Source organism: Nicotiana sylvestris, chromosome 10 (assembly GCF_000393655.2).
Source record: "Nicotiana sylvestris chromosome 10, ASM39365v2, whole genome shotgun sequence".
NCBI lineage: Eukaryota > Viridiplantae > Streptophyta > Magnoliopsida > Solanales > Solanaceae > Nicotiana > Nicotiana sylvestris.
Window position 1 is genome coordinate 114,096,570 of NC_091066.1, and position 20,976 is coordinate 114,117,545.

Genomic DNA, 20,976 nt, shown 5'->3' on the forward strand with positions numbered 1-20,976 from the left:
CCTGGTTTCCACCATTTGTCGCCGGCGGCGCGGTTCCCAAACAGCCCCAAACTAACACCCTACAACCCCTATAATCCCCTCATACCAAATCCACAACCACTTTCCTTCGAATCTGCCCCGAGCTCGTCGAATCTTAAGTTGAAAGTGAGACCTAAAAATGTCAAACTCCAGAAGCGGCAGATTCGGTGTTGATTAAGACCAAAACGGACCTTGGTCATGTGTTTTCATCAGAGAACATGTGATTGAGGCCCTTTTCGGTCGGAATCGAGGGTTTGAGAAAGAGCTGCAAGGCTTGGCCAGTCCATTAGGTATTTTTACATCTCTGTTGGATCTTCTCGTGTATTTTTCTATTTTTTTAAAGTCATCCTGCTTCATCTCGTTTCTGTGTTTGTGTTTCTGCTTCTCCATAGCATGTCTGTTGTTATGCATGCACGACCCGTTTGTTGGTCAACATAATTATCTGGTTTTCTGTTTAGAATAGGGTGAGTTATTTTCTTTTTTTTCTCTTTTGGGTTTTGGGTTGTGGTTTAAAAGTTGTCGTGTCTCTTTCTCTTGGTTAATCTTAGGTCAGATTTTCTTTTTAAAATGTTGAGTCTTTGATTGATTTCAATCGATACCTAAAACTGAACCCAAAAAGAACTGAATTAGATTTATTTGGACCCATTAACTGGGGTCAATTGGACCTAGGCTCTGTTTGGTTAGAAGGGTAATAACAGGATCATAGGGGGTAATTTGGGTAGTCTAGGCTTGGGAATCTCTTTGTAACTGACTAGGGAAGCTTCTAGAAAGCTGGGGTGGGGGCTAGTTGGTAAATCTGATTTTAAACTAAGGTTTCCTGAGCAAAAATGGAAATTAAAAGAGGGCTAAGTGCAAAATCACAATCTGAAGTCTGCCCTACTTTGATTTCCTATAAAGGCATCATTTCTTGCCTTTCAAAAGAGGAGGAAAGACCTAAGAGATTGGAGAGCTGAAAAGATTTGAAGAAAGAAAAATCTGCAAAAATTGAAAACGGCTGAAGTCCTTTTTTTTAAAAAAAAATACTGGAATTGTTAAGTTTTCTGCTTGATTTCAAGTTTTAACTCCCTTGTGAGAAGTCAGATTTGAAAGGGTTCAGCAGAAATGGTGTATTTGGATTTTTGAACATCAGAATTTGGGTTTGAAAATCTGAGGCTTGACTTGCTGATTCTGTTACTGTTTCATTGCTGGGCTAACTTGATTTCTGCTGCTGTGTGTTGCTGATTCTTCACCTCTTTTGTTTTCCTTGATCATTACCAGGTATTACTTCAAATCATTGTCAACGAGTGACTAAGAACATGTACTTCGAGTTGAGGCCAGATTGAATACAAGTTGTTTTGTTTTTTTCTAGATTTTCCTTCATTCTCTTCTTCTACTTCTTTGAATGATCTGTAATAGATCTTATATTATACATGCTAGCCTAATTGTTGTACTGTAGAAATGAATTTGTGCCCTTTAAGAGTTCCTCATTTGCATGATGTCTTAATAGCTTGATTCACTGTGTTTTCTGCTTAATCTCTGATTTAGGCAGTCGAGTTTGTATGCCTATGTTTGACTTGGGACTGTTAGAGATAGTGCAACAGATGGTTTGTGCTGGTTATGCTATCATTTTTTTTATTTCTATTGAGAGTCAGTGTGACGATTTCATATAGAATTTGCAAAATGACAAGTGTAATTTTCTATTTGAAGGGAATTGTGATGTGATCTAAGGTTTGCTTGTTAAGTGTTGATTGAAGAAAAAGGTCTGACTTGTGATATATAGATCCATGTTAAGAATAGTTTAATTTACCCATTAGTCTTGCTTAAAAGTTTCGGGCAGGAATCAATTCACTGTTTAATGTCCTGTGAAATGAGTGTTTGAATCTTGCAGTCTGTTCTATCGTAAGGAAAGAGTTCAAGGACATAGTGTGAGAGATTGCATATTATTCTGTAAACACTTTCAAAATTGAGTAATCTCAGAGGTTGAATGTTATTAGGTGTGGAGTAATGTATGCACTTGAAATTAACCATTTGTTTAAGGCTATTTGGAATGAGATTTAGTTATTGGAAGGAGACGTTGTGTTTGTTTGCCAGAGTCTAAATGAATATGTTTGGGTTCTCATGACCTTAAAGAGTGCTGCCATCTTGGGAGGGATTTGAATATCAAAAACATGCTTTGTATTTGTCTACATTTGCAAAAGTCTGCCCCTAATTGTTTAATTCTAAGCTCTATACATAATGGGTGATCCTTCTTAATTAATCATGTCAGAACGTGCATCTGGTCTCCATAGCATTGGCACAACGTTCTCTCTTGGCTTTCAAGTACAGGCTTCACTCGAACCTATTTTTCCTTTTGGGTTCTCAACGAGCATGCTCGCATAAATGCTAATTGGGCCTGTTGGTCGATCGAGTTTCTCGCATAGCCAAATACGGGCTTCATTTTATTTTTCTGGTTCCCAAGGCTAGCTTATACGTCTGTTTAGTTTAAATTCAAATCACGTTAAGCCTTAGCTAGTTAATTGAACTTTGGTTTAGACTTGAGGCGAGCCATATTAGACAAGTTATAATTTATGGACCTCATAAGTTAGTTTAGAAACCATTTGTTTAGAATTCGACGCGTGCCATTTAGCAAATTTTCCCTGGCCCTCGCAAAGTTAAAACGCGTAGTTGCTTTAGGCGCATCATTTAATAATATTACCTTCCTAAAACTCGGGTGCGCATTTATGTGACCCAAATCCAAATCTCAACAATGTTAAAATATGTCGAGGACAGCGGGTGCATTTATGTGACGCGGTTCAAGACATGTTTTAACAGCGTTGCAATATTCATAAAAATGAATAAAAAGCGGCTAAGATTGAAAATGCACATATGTTTGAACATGTACTAAAATCAGATAATCAAGCCGAATATAACAGTTGAGTGACCGTGCTAGAACCACGGAACTCGGGAATGCCTAACACCTTCTCTCGGGTTAACAGAATTCCTTGCTCGGATTTTTGGTTCGCGGACTGTTAAACAGAGTCAAACTTTTCCTCGATTCGGGATTAAACCGGTGAATTGGGACACCATAAATCTCCCAAGTGGCGACTCTGAATCTTTATAATAAATCCCGTTTCGATTGTTCTTTAATTGGAAAAACTCCCTTATACTATATCCCCTTTCGGGGGTGTAGGTAAAAAGGAGGTGTGACAGTAGTATCATTATTTTTCATGGAATATCTATTAGGGCGGCTGAATAAAAGTTTTACTGGAATCTCAAAATATATTTAATGTTTGGTTGTAAAGATGATATCAACACTAATAAATTAAAATATACAGTGTAAATTATTTTTTTTAATTCTCCGTGCATCGCGCGGGTACTAATACTAGTTTTAGGTTAAAAAATAAACTTTCGGATAATATATGTTTTTACTTTTTGTGAAACCATCTTTCAATAGTTTATTTTTCCAAAAAATACTTGATGTGATGTTTTAAAAATCAAACACCCTATATGAACTCAGTATGTTGTTATCTATATCTATATCTATATTTATTTATTTATATTTATTTATACTATATTACAAGTACGAAGGCTCTATCGAAATATTGTTCACCTTTTTTACCCTTTGTAAGTACATTATATGTTGGATATACTTGTAATTCTAATCACTAATTGTTATTTTTTAGCAAAATTAAAAATTATCATGTGCTTCCTTTTAGATTTAAAATTCTTGTTGTTTGACATACTTGCCGTACGAGTTTTTTTTCTCTTTTATTTTTGTTTCCTTTAGTTTTAGGATTCTTGGATTATTTTTTTTTCGTTGTTTTTTGTTTCCTTTAGTTTTAGGATCCTTAGTACGGTAAGTCTTTTGTTCATTGTCCTTTTTGTGTTTGTTTAGGACGCAATTTCTATTGTTTTTTTTTTGTGTAGGATTCAATTTGGTATACTAAAACAGTTTAGAATAAGGAGGAGCTAACCATTTCTATAAAAGAAGTCACCATCATATATTCTTTGTCATAAACTGCTCATAGCATTGATGTCCTCATAAGTAATTTTTTGTGATTTGAGGTAAATTTTATTATATTTTTAAAGTTATGTAATAATGGTCGTTCATGCATTATTAAGTGACAACTCCACATTGAATATTTGCTAATTATGATTTTGTTTGCAATATTTCATATATGGTCATTGGTTTAAAATTCACTCATATACAAATGTTGTATAGGTTGTTTGGATCGTTGCATTTATCATATAAAATTGGTTAGGCATTCTAACTCATATCCCTTGAATATTTCATTAATTTAAGATCATTTTAATTTTGTGTTTGATAGTTTTAAACTGTCGTGTGCTTCCTTTTAGGTTTAGATTATTTGAGATTCTTGCCTTACGGGGGCTTTTCCTCTTTGGTTTTTGTTTCGTTTAGTTTTAGAATTTTTGGAAATTTTCTTTCCTTGCTTTTTCTTTTGTCCATACCTTTCTTTGAGGGTTCCAAACATATGCTATAGAAATTCTTTGTATAGGTAAGCTTGTACTTCACTATCTTTTGAGCATATCTCAAAATATGGGGTGAGCACGATGCTTGTGACATCGGCCCATCCTATAATATTTTGCAAATTTTGCTTGCTCCAATAGCTCTTTTTTATAAATGCATAAACGTCCAATATGTAGCGCGCACACGGAATAAGCACAAAGTTACGTCTCCACATTAGTAGTCACTAATTGAAAATACAAACACCAAATAAGATACTATTTCTTTTTCATACATGCGTGATTACATACAAATAATCTTTAAATTATCTATACTATATTAAAAGCACAAAGGCTATTAACGAAATGTCGTTCGTCTTTTTTACCCTTCAAAAACAGCTTTCACAATAGACAAAATTATAATTTAAGTTGCTCTCCTAATATTTAGGACATTGAAATCAATTAAAATTTTGCATATTAAATCTATCTTTATTAAGCTATGTAAAAAGTTCTAATATTGAGGACATAATATCAATTAATACTTTACCTTATATAAATTGTACTAATTAGAAAATCCATACTTAGTGTAATACTTATAAACCAAGACTAGAACGAGATTATATGTGCCTTCATTTGATTTCTAATTAAACCGAAATATGAGGACATCAACTCAAATGTTAAATTAACATTATTATATACAAGAACATCTAAATAAAAATTATTTTATAATTAAACATGCATTAAAAAATTTTATTTTAATCATACAAATAATCAACGCATGTTCAATTAAGTACCTAAAATAATTATTTGATAGTATATTTAATCATACTAATCGTACAAGCCTAAATCTATTATAAAAACAAGAAATCTCAACAAAAAAAATGTTAATTGATATTTTACCTATAAAGATAAATTTTTTATTGAATAAAATATAATTTAAATATTTTATTAATATTTAGGACTTCAAATTAATTAAAGTCGTACTTATTAAATCTTTTCTTATGTGAACTATGTAGAAAGTACGAGTATTTAGATCTTCAAAATGGATGATATATAAAAAAAAAATCTAAATTAATATGTACCTACACAATCAATGGATTCAATAACTTTTCACTATAATTTGTTTGCCCCGTAAAATTTCATATTTTTTTCATCTATTAAATTTCATATTTAGTAATGCTTTTTTTGCCCGCATATTTCGACAAAGTTATGTAACTCATAAATTCTTTTTTCTTCTTATCTTATGAATTAGAACCTCACTGCTTGGATAACATTGAAACCTTCAAAGGGATACAAAGAAGACATAGGATTCCATTGTTTTAATTTATATTATTTGAATATCTTTAAAGAAACATAATAAAAGTACAACTAATTAATCATGTCTTTTTCTTCTTGAATGAACCTGAGAATAACTTATGAAAAATATTTTCAATTTTTTTTTTTAAATCTTCAAGGGTTTTGTGCTTTATTGAAACTAAAAAGGAAGTACAATAAAACAACAACAACAACCCAGTATAATTCTACTTAGTGGGGTCTGGGGAGGGTAGTGTGTACGCAGACCTTACCCCCATGGGGTAGAGAGGCTGTTTCCAAATAGACCTCTGGCATCCTTCCCTCCAAGAATTTCCCACTTTGCTCTTGGGGAGACTCGAACTCACAACCTCTTGGTTGGAAGTGGAGGTTGCCTACCATCAGAGCAACCCCACTTGTCTAAAAAGGAAGTATAATAACTCGTGAAATTCATCTGATAGAATTATAAAATTAGAATAATTTTTAAGGTGAATATATTGAATAATGATTGAGGACATCTATGAATAAAGTTTTTTCCTTTATTGAGTTAGCTATATATGATCAATATTCATCAATTTCAGCAGCTTACATTTTATTTTATAATTCAAATATAATTTAAATATATATATGTAATTTTCTTACAAAAAATAATTTATTAAGATAAGAAACACGCGCAACGTGCATTCCTAAGACTAGTTACAAGAAAAATGCATCAATCATGTTAATAATTAAAAGAAAAAGGCATCAATCATTTTACTAAGGAATTTGGATACTTCAAATGGCCTATGCAATGGTACATGATATAATGATAGGACAAAATGCTTCCAAGTATTTACTTATCCCAAGAATTTAATTTCTCTTCCGAAAAATAAAGAATACTCTTTTAAATTCAGCAGAAAATAATTATAAGTACGTTTATATTTTTCAATGACAATAACTAAAGCACAGTCCCAACTCCCAACATTGGCATGTAATTGCTGCAACATATTTTTTTCACATGGGTAACTATAAGTTGTACTTTCATGATGTATATTGATATCAAAAACAAGAGTTTTGGTCATGATTGGAGTAAGATGAAAAAACACACACACCAAGAACACTGACTATAAATAGATATTAGGTAAGATACAATAATATAACATGTTATTAACTCATACAATATATTATCAATAATTACAAATGTTATATCACTAACTAAACTAATCGAAATATTGATTGTAACGATTCGACCGGTCGTTTCGTGAGTTAAAACCCTGTTTTTTCCATTTCTGCTTCCTTTTGTATTCCTCAGCTGTATTTTATCGTATCGTGTTAGTTGGTTCGGGTCCGGAGTGGTTTCAAAGTGGAATGAGACACTTAGTCTCCTATTTAGAAGTAGGTTGGAAAAAGTACCGGATGTTGACTTATAAGTAAGCGATCTCGGATGTGAATTTTATGGTTCGATTAGCTCCGTTAGGTGATTTTGGACTTGGGAGCGCGTCCGGAATGTAATTTGGAGGTTCGTGATAGAATTAGGCTTATATGTCGAAAGTTGAAAATTTGGCAATTTTGGTCGGCTTTTAATATCGGGGTCGAAATGGAATTCCGGAAGTTTGAGTAGGTTCGTAGTATCATTTGTGATGTGTGTGCAAAATTTCAGGTAATTCGGAGGTGATTTGATAGGTTTCGACATCGGTTGCGGAATTTGGAAGTTTAGAAGTTCTTAGGCTTGAACCCGAGGTTAATTTGGTGTTTTGATATTTTTTTGAGCGTTCCGATGGTTCGCATATGTTCGTATGTTGATATATGACTTGTTGGTATGTTTGGTCGAGTTTCCGAGGGCCTCGGGTGGTTAACGAATTAATTTTTGGTGTTGTGAGATAGCTGTTGCTGCTTATTTCTGAAGTTGCTGGTGTTTCCGCACCTGCGGATGGGGAGCCGCAAGTGCGAGGTTGCAGGTGCGGTGGGGTAGCCGCAAATCGGAAATGGAAGGCCAGGACTGGAGTCGCAGATGCGAGACTTGGGGCGTGGGTGCGACTTTGAGGACTTAAGTGATTTCTGCAGATACAGATGTTTGGGTGCAGAAGCAGCACTGCAGGTGCGCAATTTAGGCCGTAGGTGCGAAACGCCTGGGCAGAAAGTATAAATCGAATCCTTCGTGAATTTTGGTTCATCTTTACCATTTTCAGGTCGGTTTTTGGAGCTTTTGGAGTGATTTTGAAGGGAGATTCAAGGGTTTTTCAGTGTGTTAAGTTGCTTGAGCTCTAATACTCCTATCTATGGTGTTTTCCCATTGTTTTATCAATTAATTAGTGAAATTAGGGGTGAAAATGAGGGGTTAGGACTTAGGATTTTGAAGAGTTTGAATTGAGGATTTGAGGGACCAAATGGAGTCGGATTTTGATGAATTTCATATGTATGGACTCGTGAGTGAATGGGCTTTCTAGTTTTTTTATTTTTTTCGGATTCCGAGACGTGGGACCAGGGGGGAGGGTTTGAGTGAATTTTGGGATTTGTGTCCAATTAAGTAATTTTTCTTATAGAATTGGTTCTTTGGCCTATATTAATGGCATTGTATTGCTTTTGACTAGATTCGAGACGTTTAGAGGCCGATTCAAGAGGCAAGGACATCAGTGGAGTAGGATTTTGGCTTGGCTTGAGGTAAGTAACTGATCACGTCCAACTATGCCTTATAAAAAGGACTAAGCGGTCGTTGCAAATACAATCTGGTTTACAAGTCCGGAGTCAAATCCAACACAGAACTAAGGTTTAGCTACAGTTGTTCAATATCGTTAAGAAACACAAGTCCAAACAATTTCTTAATTATAAAGATTATAATATTTATTTTTATCTAATATTAACAAATACTAGAAAAAAGTAAAACTATCAATTAACAAGGATAAGGATTGGAGACAAGATTAAGGAGGTCTAAAGTTATGATTTCCCATATTGTCGGAATCTATCACGACCTGGATTTCCCACCCTCGGGAGTCGTGATGCCGCCTACTAGTGTGAGTTAGGCAAGCCAACTAAGTGAACAATTTACCTTTTCTTTTTACCCATTTTATATTCGTTAATAATTGCGAAGTAATAACATTTAAACAACGGAATTTAATATAAGCAGAAGGAAACAATAAATCATCTGAACATGAATATCTAATACAACTGTTTGAGTCTCAACTACCCAGAACTGGTGTCACAGTTTCACAGACGGTCTAAGAACACTACACATAAAGGTCTAAAAAAATTAAATACAACATTGTCTCTGGAAATACGTGTAAGAAACAGGAAAGTAGATAGAAGGAGACGCCAAGGCCTACGGACGCCTGCAGGGCTACCTCGGGTCGCCTGATAAACGAGATTCAGCAATCTCACTGCGATCCAAAGTCCACAACACTGGGGACTGCACAAAAGAGTGCAGAGTGCAGTATCACCACAACCGACCCCATGTACTTGTAAGTGCCTAGCCTAACCTCGGCGAAGTAGTGATGAGGCTAGGACTAGACTACCAAATACCTGTGCAGTTATACGATATACATCGGAAAGTAAAGCAGAAATAAACAAGTAAAGACGGGAGGGGGAAACATGCTTCGAGGAATATGAGGTAAGAATAGATTATCAAGAGAACTATAAAGGAATCAAAATCCAACCACTAATAAGAGCAAGGAAAACAAAGGCAGATTCCACTTTCTTTTCATATCTCGTGGTAGGCGTATCACCCGCTCCCATTTCGTTATATCTTGTGGTAGGCGTACCACCCGCTCCCATTTCAATATATCTTGTGGTAGGCGTACCACCCGCTCCCATTTCATTATATCTATGGTAGGCGTACCACCCGCTCCCATTTCATTATATCTTGTGGTAGGCATACCACCCACTCCTATTTTATTATATCTTGTGGTAGGCGTACCACCCGCTCCCATTTTATTATATCTTGTGGTAGGCATACCACCCGCTCCCATTTATAATATTGTTGCAGTGTGCAACCCGATCCATATATAATATTTACAATTATAACGAGTGTCCCGACAGAGATCAATAAGGTCTACACTATCCCGACAAGGGATTCGACGGCACAAGTAATTACATCCCGGCATTGGAAAAATAGCTATAACCAAACTCGCTACAACACTTAACTACCTCAGATATAACCAAACTTGTTACAACACCTAACTACCTCAACTATAAACAAACTTGTTACAACATCTAACTACCTCAGCTATAACCAAACTCGTTACAACATCTGACTACTTCAGCTATAACTAAACTTATTACAACACCTAATACAAAGAATCATCAACCTAAGCATCCGTAATATCAACTAAGAACACAATGCAAGGGAACCATAACTCAACAATAGCCCGGCAAGGGTGCAATGTGATAATCTCTTCCCTTTCTCACTTTTACTTTACAATTCACTTCACAACTCGAGCCAATACTAGAGAGTTTCAATTATCACTTATACTTTCACAATTCGTTATACAACTGGAGTCAACGCTCCTCAATATTCATAGGTCACAATTCTTTCCACAACTTTACACAACAAAAATATAAATCCTCACTAAGGCATGAATAATACAACAAAATCATGAAAATCACACTATAAGACTCACGGTCATGCTCGACACCAACGTATAGATACTCGTCACCATGCCTATACGTTGTACTCAACAAGAAGCAAATAGCTAATAGGACACAACTCCTAAACCTTCAAGCTAAGGTTAGACCAAACACTTACCTCGAACTTCCACGGCCAACTCAAGCCTCAAACACCGCTTTTCCTCTCAAATTTGTCTCCAACCCAATCGAATCCAAGAAGTTTTGGTGAAAAAGTGCTTCAAGTATCGCCTAGGAGCTTTGGAGAAGAAGAAGTTTTGTAAAATTTTGAGAAATCCCGTAAGTGCTCTGTTTTTGGGTCTTTAAAATAACTGGGCGAAAATATGCATCGCGTTCGCGATGGGTCAGGCTACAATGGCCTTCGCGTTCGCAAAGCAGGAACTGCTCGAGCCTCACGTTCGCGTTCAAGAGACCGCGTTCGCGGTTAACAACTTGGTGGCCTCTCCCCTCAACCTTACGTGTTCGCGAGTGGAAGGGCGCGTTCGCGAAGGGTCTCCCCCCTTAGCTTCGCGTTTGCGAAAAAGACTTTGGCCACCTGGGATCTTTGCCTTACGCGTTCGTGAAGGGGACCACGCGAACGCGAAGGGTAAAATTCCTGGGCACTGACTGCAGAAAATCTGCAACTTCTCTTAAACTAAAAACTTCCCGAAACATACCCGAGCTCTCGGGGCTCCTAACCAAGCACACGTACTAATTCAACAACATCATACGAACTTATCCGTGCGATCAAATTGCCAAAATAACCTCAAAACAATGAATCAAACTTCAAAATCAAAGGATTTTTCTCAAACTTCATAAAACATCGACTTTAGCAATTTAAGTCCAAATCACGTCAAACGGACTCCGTTTTCAACCAAATTTTACAGAAATGACTTAAACCATATAGAATACCTGTACCGGGTACCAGAACCAAAATAAATGCTCGATACCACCATGTTCTAATCAAATTTCCTTAAACAATTTTAGAAAACAATTTCACTTAAAAATTCATTTCTCGGGCTTGGGACCTCAGAATTCGATTCCGGGCATAAGCCCAAGTCCCATATTTTCCTACGGACCCTCCGGGACCGTTGGATCACGTGTCCGGGTTCGTGTACCCAAAATATTGACCGAAGTCAAATTTACTCATTTTATAATCAAAACTTAGCATTTTTCACAGATTTTCATATTTAAGCTTTCCGGCTACGCGCCCAGACTGTGCACGCAAATTGAGGCAACCCTAATGAGGTTTTCAAGGTCTCAGAAGCACAGAATGCAATTAAAAACAAGTGATGACCCTTTGGGTCGTCACATTCTCCACCTCTAAAACAACCGTTCGTCCTCGAACAAACAGAAGAAAGAAGTACCTGAGTTGGGGAAAAGATGAGGATAACGGCTCCGCATATCGGACTCGGACTCCCAGGTCGATGCCTCAAGGGGCTGACCTATCCACTGGACACGAACAGAAGGAAACTCTTAGACCTCAACTGACGAACCTGCCGGTCTAGAATGGCTACTGGCTCCTCCTCGTACGACAAGTCCTTGTCCAACTGGACAGTGCTGAAATCTAACACGTGGGATGGATTGTCGTGATACTTCCGAAGCATGGACACATGAAACACTGGATGCACGGCTGATAAGCTCCGCGGCAATGCAAGTCTATAAGCCACCTCTCCCACTCGATCAAGAATCTCAAACAGACCAATGAACCTAGGGCTAAGCTTTCCCCTCTTCCCAAACCTCATCACGCCCTTCATAGGCGACACTCGGAGCAATACCCGCTCACCAACCATAAAAGCTACATCTCGAACCTTGCGGTCTGCATAACTCATTTGCCTAGACTAAGCTGTACGAAGCCTATCCTGAATAATCCTAACCTTGTCTAAGGCCTCCTGAACTAGATCTGTACCCAACAACCGAGCCTCTCCCGGCTCAAACCATCCAACCGGAGACCGACACCGCCTACCATATAAAGCCTCATAAGTAGCTAGGATACTCGACTGGTAGCTGTTATTGTAGGCAAACTCTTCTAAAGGCAAAACTGATCCCACAAACCTCCAAAGTCAATGACACAAGCTCAGAGCATATCCTCCAAAATCTAAATAGTCCGCTCAGACTGCCCGTCCATCTGAGGATGAAATGCCGTACTCAACTCCACCTGAGTGCCCAACTCTCACTGAAATGCTCTCCAGAAATGCGAGGTAAACTATGTACCTCGGTCCGAAATGATAGACACAGGCAGACCATGAAGACGAACAATCACCCGAATATAGATCTCAGCTAACCTCTCGGATGAATAGGAGATTGCCACAAGAATGAAATGCGCTGACTTGGTCAGCCTATCAACAATGACCCATACTGCGTCGAACTTCCTTCGAGTCTGCGGGAGCCCAACAACAAAATCCATAGTGATCTGCTCCCACTTCCACTCGGGAAGCTCAATCCTCTGAAGCAATCCACCAGGCCTCTGATGCTCATACTTAACCTGCTGACAATTCAAATACCAAGCCACATATGCAACAATATCCTTCTTCATTCTACGCCACCAATAATGCTACCGCGAATCCTGATACATCTTCGTGGCGCCCAGATGAATAGAGTACTTGGAGCTATGAGCCTCCTCTAAAATCAACTATCGAAGCCCATCCACATTAGGCACACAAACTCGACCCTGCAATCTCAAAACTCCATCATCACCTAAGGTAACCTGCTTGGCACCTCCACGCTGCACCGTGTCTCTAAGGACACATAAATGGGGATCATCAAACTGCTGATCACGGATACGCACCAATAAGGAAGAACTAGCGACCGTGCAAGCTAATATACATCTGGGCTTAGAAATATCCAACCTCACAAACCGATTGGCCAAAGCCTGAACATCCAAAGCAAGCGTCCTCTACTGACCGGAATATAAGCAAGACTGCCCATACTGGCTGACTTCCTACTCAAGGCATCAGCCAGCACATTGGCCTTTCCCGGGTGATATAAGGTAGTGATGTCATAATCTTTCAACAACTCCAACCACCTCCTCTGCCTCAAATTCAACTCCTTTTGCTTGAACAAATAATGAAGACTCTTATGATCCGTGAACACTTCACATGCCACGCCATACAAATAATGCCTCCAAATCTTCAACGCGTGAACCATGGCTACCAACTCTAAATCATGAACTGGATAGTTCTTCTCATGAATCTTCAACTGCCGCGAAGCATAAGCAATAACCTTGCCATCCTGCATCAACACTGCACCAAGTCCAATACGAGATGCATCACAATAGACTGTATAAGGCCCTGAACCTGTGGGGAAAACCAACACCGGTGCCGTAGTCAGATCTATCTTGAGCTTTTGAAAGCTCGCCTCACACTCGTCCGACCATCTGAACTGGGCACCCTTCTGGGTCAACCTGGTCATCGGGGCTGCAATAGATGAAAACCCCTCCACGAACGACAATAGTAGCCTGCCAATCCCAAGAAACTCTGAATCTCTGTAGCTGATGCTGGTCTAGGCCAGTTCTTGACTGCCTCAATCTTCTTCGGATCAACCTGAATACCCTCTGCTGACACAACATGACCCAGGAATGCAACTGAACTCAACCAGAACTAACACTTTGAGAACTTAGCATATAACTGACTATCCTTCAGAGTCTTAAGAACCACTCTGAGATGCTGCTCGTGCTCCTCCCGACTGCGGAAATATATCAAAATATCGTCAATGAAGACTATCACGAATGAGTCTAAATAAGGCCTGAACACTCGGTTCATCAAATCCATAAAAGCTATCGGGGCATTTGTCAACCCGAATGACATAACCAGGAACTCATAATGCCCGTACCGAGTGCGGAAAGCTGTCTTAGGGACATCGGATGCCCTAATCCTCAATTGATGGTAGCCAGATCTCAAGTCGATCTTTGAAAATACCTTGGTACCCTGAAGCTGATCGAATAAATCATCAATCCTCGGCAACGGATACTTATTCTTGCTTGTAATCTTGTTCAACTACAGGTAATCAATACACATTCTCATCGACCCATCATTTTTCTTAACAAACAACACCGGCACACCCCACGGTGAAACACTGGGTCTAATGAAACCTTTCTCAAGCAAGTCTTGCAACTGCTCCTTCAACTCTTTCAACTCTGGTGGGGCCATACGATACATCGAGATAGAAATGGGCTAAGTGCCTAGAGCCGGATTAATGCAAAAATCAATATCCCTATTGGGTGGCATACCCGACAGGTCTGAAGGGAAAACCTTAGGAAACTCACGAACAACGGGCACAGAATCAATAGAAGGAACCTCAACACTAGAATCACGAACATATGCCAAATAGGTCAAACACCCATTCTCGACCATACGTCGAGCCTTCACATAGGAGATAACACTACGGGTAGAATGACCAGGAGTACCTCTCCACTCTAAACGAGGCAAACCTGGTAAAGCTAAGGTCACAGTCTTGGCATGACAATTCAAGATAGCATGGTAAGGTGATAAACAGTCCATCCCCAATATAACATCAAACCAACCATATCCAGAAGAAGAAAATCTACACGAGTTTCAAGACCTCCAATGACCATTATACATGAACAATGGACGCGATCCACCACCATAGAATCACCCACTGGCGTAGACACATAAACAAGGGAAGTCAAAGAATCACTAGGCATGACAAAATACGACACAAAATAAAATCAAAGCTTCTCTACCACAAACCAGAACAATACCTACACCTCCACCTCTAACATCTCTACCTCTACCTCTAATACCTCCCTCTGAGTGATGTGGAGAAACTTCTCCTGAAATAGCTACGTGAACTGTTCTCAAGTCAAAGCTGATGACCTAACTGGTATAGCCAATCAATAATCCCTCCAACAGGTGTTGGCGGATCTAGACAAGTGAAAAGTAGCAAAATTGACCCTATTGGTCTCCACGATCCCCATGTTCCTGAGAACCTCATGACAGCTGTCTAGATAATGTCGGGGATCCTCAGAAGATGCACCACTGAAAGTAGTAGTGAAGAGCTTGGTGAAACCTATCCAACTTCCACAAAGCCTCCGGAGATGTAGCTGATCTATCACTAGTCTGTGATGCTGCCCAGCTGAAGAAGCGGTACATGACCTCGCCATTCGTGAAAGGACAAGAGTAGAGGTTTCAATTCAGTATTGAGAGAACAAAATCGCACGACAGGGAAGAATAGAAGTGAAACTTTTCCTAACTCTGTAGCCTCTGAGGATAAATATAGACGTCTCTGTACCGATCCCTCAGACTCTAATAAGCTTGTCTGTGAACTGTGAGACCCATGTAACCTAGAGCTCTAATACCAACTTGTCAAGACCCAGATTTCCCACCCTCGGGAGTCGTGATGACACCTACTAGTGTGAGCTAGGCAAGCCAACTAAGTGAATAATTTACCTTTTCTTTTTACCCATTTTATATTCATTAATAATTGCGAAGTAATAACATTTAAACAACGGAATTTAATATAAGCAGAAGGAAACAATAAATCATATGAACATGAATATCTAATACAACTGTTTGAGTTTCAACTACCCAGAACTGGTGTCACAGTTTCACAGACGGTCTAAGAACACTACACATAAAAGTATGAAAGAATTAAATACAACACTATCTCTGGAAATACGTGTAAGAAATAGGAAAGTAGATAGAAGGAGACGCCAAGGCCTACAGGCGCTTGCAGGGCTACCTCGGGTCGCCTGATGAACGAGATTCATCAATCTCACTGCGATCTAAAGTCCACAACACTGGGGTCTGCACAAAAGAGTGCAGAGTGTAGTATCAGCACAACTGACCCCATGTACTGGTAAGTGCCTAGCCTAACCTCGGCGAAGAAGTGACGAGGCTAGGACCAGACTACCAAATACCTGTGCAGTTATATGATATACATCGGATAGTAAAGTAGAAATAAACAAGTAAAGACGGGAAGGGGAAACATGCTTCGGGGAATCACAGGTAAGAATAGATTATCAAGAGAACTATAAAGGAATCAAAATCCAACCACTAACAAAAGTAAGGAAAACAAAGGCAGATTCTACTTTTTTTTCACATCTCGTGGTAGGCTTACCACCCGCTCCTATTTTGTTATATCTTGTGGTAGGCGTACCACCCGCTCCTATTTCATTATATCTTGTGGTAGGCCTACCACCCGCTCCCATTTCATTATATCTTGTGATAGGCGTACCACCCGCTCCCATTTCATTATATCTTGTAGTAGGCATACCACCCGCTCCCATTTTATTATATCTATGATAGGCGTACCACCCGCTCCCATTTCATTATATTTTGTGGTAGGCATACCACCCGCTCCTATTTTATTATATCTTGTGGTAGGCGTACCACCCGCTCCCATTTTATTATATCTTGTGGTAGGCATACCACCCGCTCCCATTTATAATATTGTTGTAGCGTGCAACCTGATCCATATATAATATTTACAATTATAACGAGTGTCCCGACAAGGGATCAATAAGGTCTACACTATCCCGACAAGGGATTCGACGGCATAAGTAATTACATCCCGGCATTGGAAAAATAGCTATAACCAAACTCGCTACAACACTTAACTACCTCAGATATAACCAAACTTGTTACAACACCTAACTACCTCAGCTATAACCAAACTTATTACAACACCTAACTACCTCAGCTATAACCAAACTTGTTACAACACCTAACTACCTCAACTATAACCAAACTCGTTACAACATCTAACTACTTCAACTATAACTAAACTTATTACAACACCTAATACAAAGAATCATCAACCTAAGCATCCGTAATATCAACTAAGAACATAATGCAAGGGAACCACAACTCAACAATAACCCAGCAAGGGTGCAACGTGATAATCTCTTCCCTTTCTCACTTTTGCTTTACAACTCACTTCACAACTCGAGTCAATACTAGAGAGTTTCAATTATCACTTATACTTTCACAGTTCGTTATACAACTGGAGTCAACGCTCCTCAATTTTTATAGGTCACAATTCTTTCCACAACTTTACACAACAAAAATATAAATCTTCACCAAGGCATGAATAATATAACGAAATCATGAAAATCACAATATAAGACTCACGATCATGCTCGACACCAACGTATAGATACTCGTCACCATGCCTATACGTCGTACTCAACAAGAAGCAAATAGCAAATAGGACACAACTCCTAAACCTTCAAGCTAAGGTTAGACCAAACACTTACCTCGAACTTCCACGGCCAACTCAAGCCTCGAACATCGATTTTCCTCTAATATTCGGCTCCAACCCAATCGAATCCAAGAAGTTTTGGTAAAAAAGTGCTTCAAGGATCTCCTAGGAGCTTTGGAGAAGAAGACATTTTGTAAAATTTTGAGAAATCCCGTAAGTGTTCTGTTTTTGGGTCTTTAAAATAACTAGGCGAAAATATGCATCGCGTTCGCGATGGGTCAGGCTGCAATGGCCTTCGCGGACAGCGGCTCGCGTTCGCGAAGCAGGAACTGCTCGAGCCTCGCGTTCGCGTTCAAGAGACCGCGTTCGCAGTTAACAACTTGGTGGCCCCTCCCCTCAACCTTATGCGTTCGCGAGTGGAAGGGCGCGTTCACGAAGGGTCTCCCCCCTCAGCTTCGCGTTCGCGTCACAACCTTCGCGTTTGCGAAGAAAACTTTGGGCACCTGGGATTTTTTCCTTACGTGTTCGCGAAGGGGACCATGGGAACGCGAAGGGTAAAATCCCGGGGCACTTGACTGCAGAAAATCTGTAACTTCTCTTAAACTCAAAACTTCCCGAAACACATCCGAAACACATCCGAGCCCTCGGGGCTCATAACCAAGCACACGTACTAACTTAACAATATCATACGAACTTATCCGTGCGATCTAATCGCCAAAATAACCTCAAAATCAATGAATCAAACCTCAAAATCAAACAATTTTTCTCAAACTTCATAAAACATCGACTTTAGCAATTTAGGTCTGAATCACATCAAACGGACTCCGTTTTCAACCAAATTTTACAGAAATGACTTAAACCATATATAAAACCTGTACCGGACACCGAAACCCAAATACAGGCCCGATACCACCATGTTCTAATCAAATTTCATTTCAAATTTTCTTAAATAATGTTAGAAAATAATTTCACTTAAAAATTCATTTCTCGGACTTGGGACCTCGGATTCGATTTCGGGCATACACACAAGTCCCATATTTTCCTACGGACCCTCCGAGACCGTCGGATCACGGGTCCAGGTCTGTTTACCCAAAATATTGACTGAATTTAAATTTACTCATTTTATAATCAAAACTTAGCATTTTTCACAGATTTTCATATTTAAGCTTTTTGGCTACGCGCCTGGACTGCAGACGCAAATCGAGGCGACCCTAAATGAGGTTTTCAAGGCCTCGGAAGCATAGAATGCAATTAAAAGCAAGTGAGGACCCTTTGGGTCGTCACAGAATCCTTTCTGCTATGTTTCCTATAAATTTGCCTAAGTTTTCTCTATCGATCATGAGCGCTCTGAGTGTTGTAATTCTCTCACGAGTAACTACCACAATTTACTAGACATATTCTCCCGAATTACGCTAGCTAGCATTAAGTATGGCTCACTCGGATTGCATCAAGGTTTCGTTATCCTTAATCCCACCTTTAAACCCTCTGTATTGATCCCTCATATATATTAGGAGTGATGTTGTTCAATAACTACCTAAATATGCACTCTCTCCTGAATAATACACACTAAATAGGCACGGTCGATTGATATCTCTTCAACCAATCACAATATAAATGTAGTTGAACAAATAGAGAAAAAGCTACATCAAATCTATATTAACGTAACAGGAAAATCATCCTCCAATAGGTTCCATCAAAACCCTAGATAACAAATTAGCTATTCATAATAGTATGCAAAACTGCAATACTAGAATTCATAACCAATAATGGAAATAGAAAGAAGGAATTGAAAAACTCGTAGAAGAATTCTCCGCCTTGCTCCTAGTGTGCTCTTGCCTCTTTAGGTCGAATCCCTGGTCTCTTTAGCCTCCTTAGGTCTAAATTATGCCAAAAGTCCTCAAAATACCATTTTTTCATGTATATATACCAAGTAGGGTCGGACCGTAACAATTGTACCTTTTTCTACGCAAAAGAGGACACTTTTTCCGGACAAGACGGGCGCGGCCGCGCACCTGGAAGTGTGCCCGTGCACTTTTCACACTTTCTGCCCCATATGCGCGATTAGTGCACGACCACGCACTTTTCACCCTTTTTTGTTGTGAATTTGAAAAAATGTAAAACATGAAAGTTGTAGCCATTTGAATTAGCTTTCTAAAAATGTATTGTGGAACCCAAAGAGTTCTGAGTGAAACGTTATGTGTATTTTACTAGACAATGCGCAATATACCTGCTCGATTCTTCGTTTCTTTGCCCTATCATCCGTTGATCCCCGAACACGATCCCCGCTTAATTCTTTGGGCTTTTACTCAGACTTCAAAGCTCCAAATCACTTGAATTCATTTTATAAACAGCTACATAGCTCGGAATCACTCCTATAAGACATAAAACACACAATTAGTGTAAAACACTAGCGATTAAAACTCAAACTCAATTAAAGTGCAATAAATTAGAGTGCAATAAGCGACTAAAATATGTAATTATAGCCTATCATCAGTAACGCTTCCAAACTTGGTTCCGAGGGTTCAAAACCCCGAACTATGTGTTATGTGATTAGTGACCCGATACTGTTGTTAGGGCTTTACGCCGAGGGTTCAAATCATGCTAGCTATCATGTTAGGGCTTTACGCCGATACTGTTGGGACCCTAATGGTCGTTTATTGCTGTCATCTCACTAGTTTCATTGATATTCTGTACTCAGTCTTATTCATGCATTTCATATCATGTCTCAACCTCAGTTGTTATTTATTGGCACATCATATCATTATTTGGGGCTAGTTTTCATAGCATTGTGAGCCCGTGTGTGAGACTGGAAAGATGACTGAGTGAGGCCGAGTGCCTGATTATGAGTGACAATTATGGGATCGGGCTGCACTCCGCAGCGGTTATGTTGATGTTTATGATAGCGTTTGGGCTGTAGGAGCCCCTCCGGAGTTTGTAACACACCCCCAGTGAGCGCTGATTATATTAGTGAGGGATGAATTTTCCTGGACATGGATTTGTCCGAAGTATTGATATCTAGAGATGGATTTTTCCGCAGTGTTGGATTACCTTTTTTCTCGGTACCGAGTGACTTATAGTCAGCATTGAGTATGTTCTGGGATGAATTTCCCTGGGCCGGATGGCCATATGCAGTACCGAGTGATTGAGCATGTATATATACACATGTAGATGGATTTCTCCTCAGGGTTGGATTACCCTTCTTCCTCGATACTGGTTGACTTGCAGTCAGTGTTGTATATGTTCCGGGATGGATTTCCCTAGGTCGGATGGCCATATGCAGTACCGAGTGATTGAGCACATGGTGCATTTCATACATTCTGTGCATTGGCATGTAGAGTTTAGCTGCGCGTTATAGCTCACATTGTTCAGATCCATATTTATTTTATTGTTTGAGCTGTATACTTGAATTGATAGCATGCCTACTTTTCCTGCACAGTTTATTTCTATTATCTGTTAAGGTTAAGTTCGTCACTACCTATCAGTTCATAGTTTGGACTTGTTACTTACTGA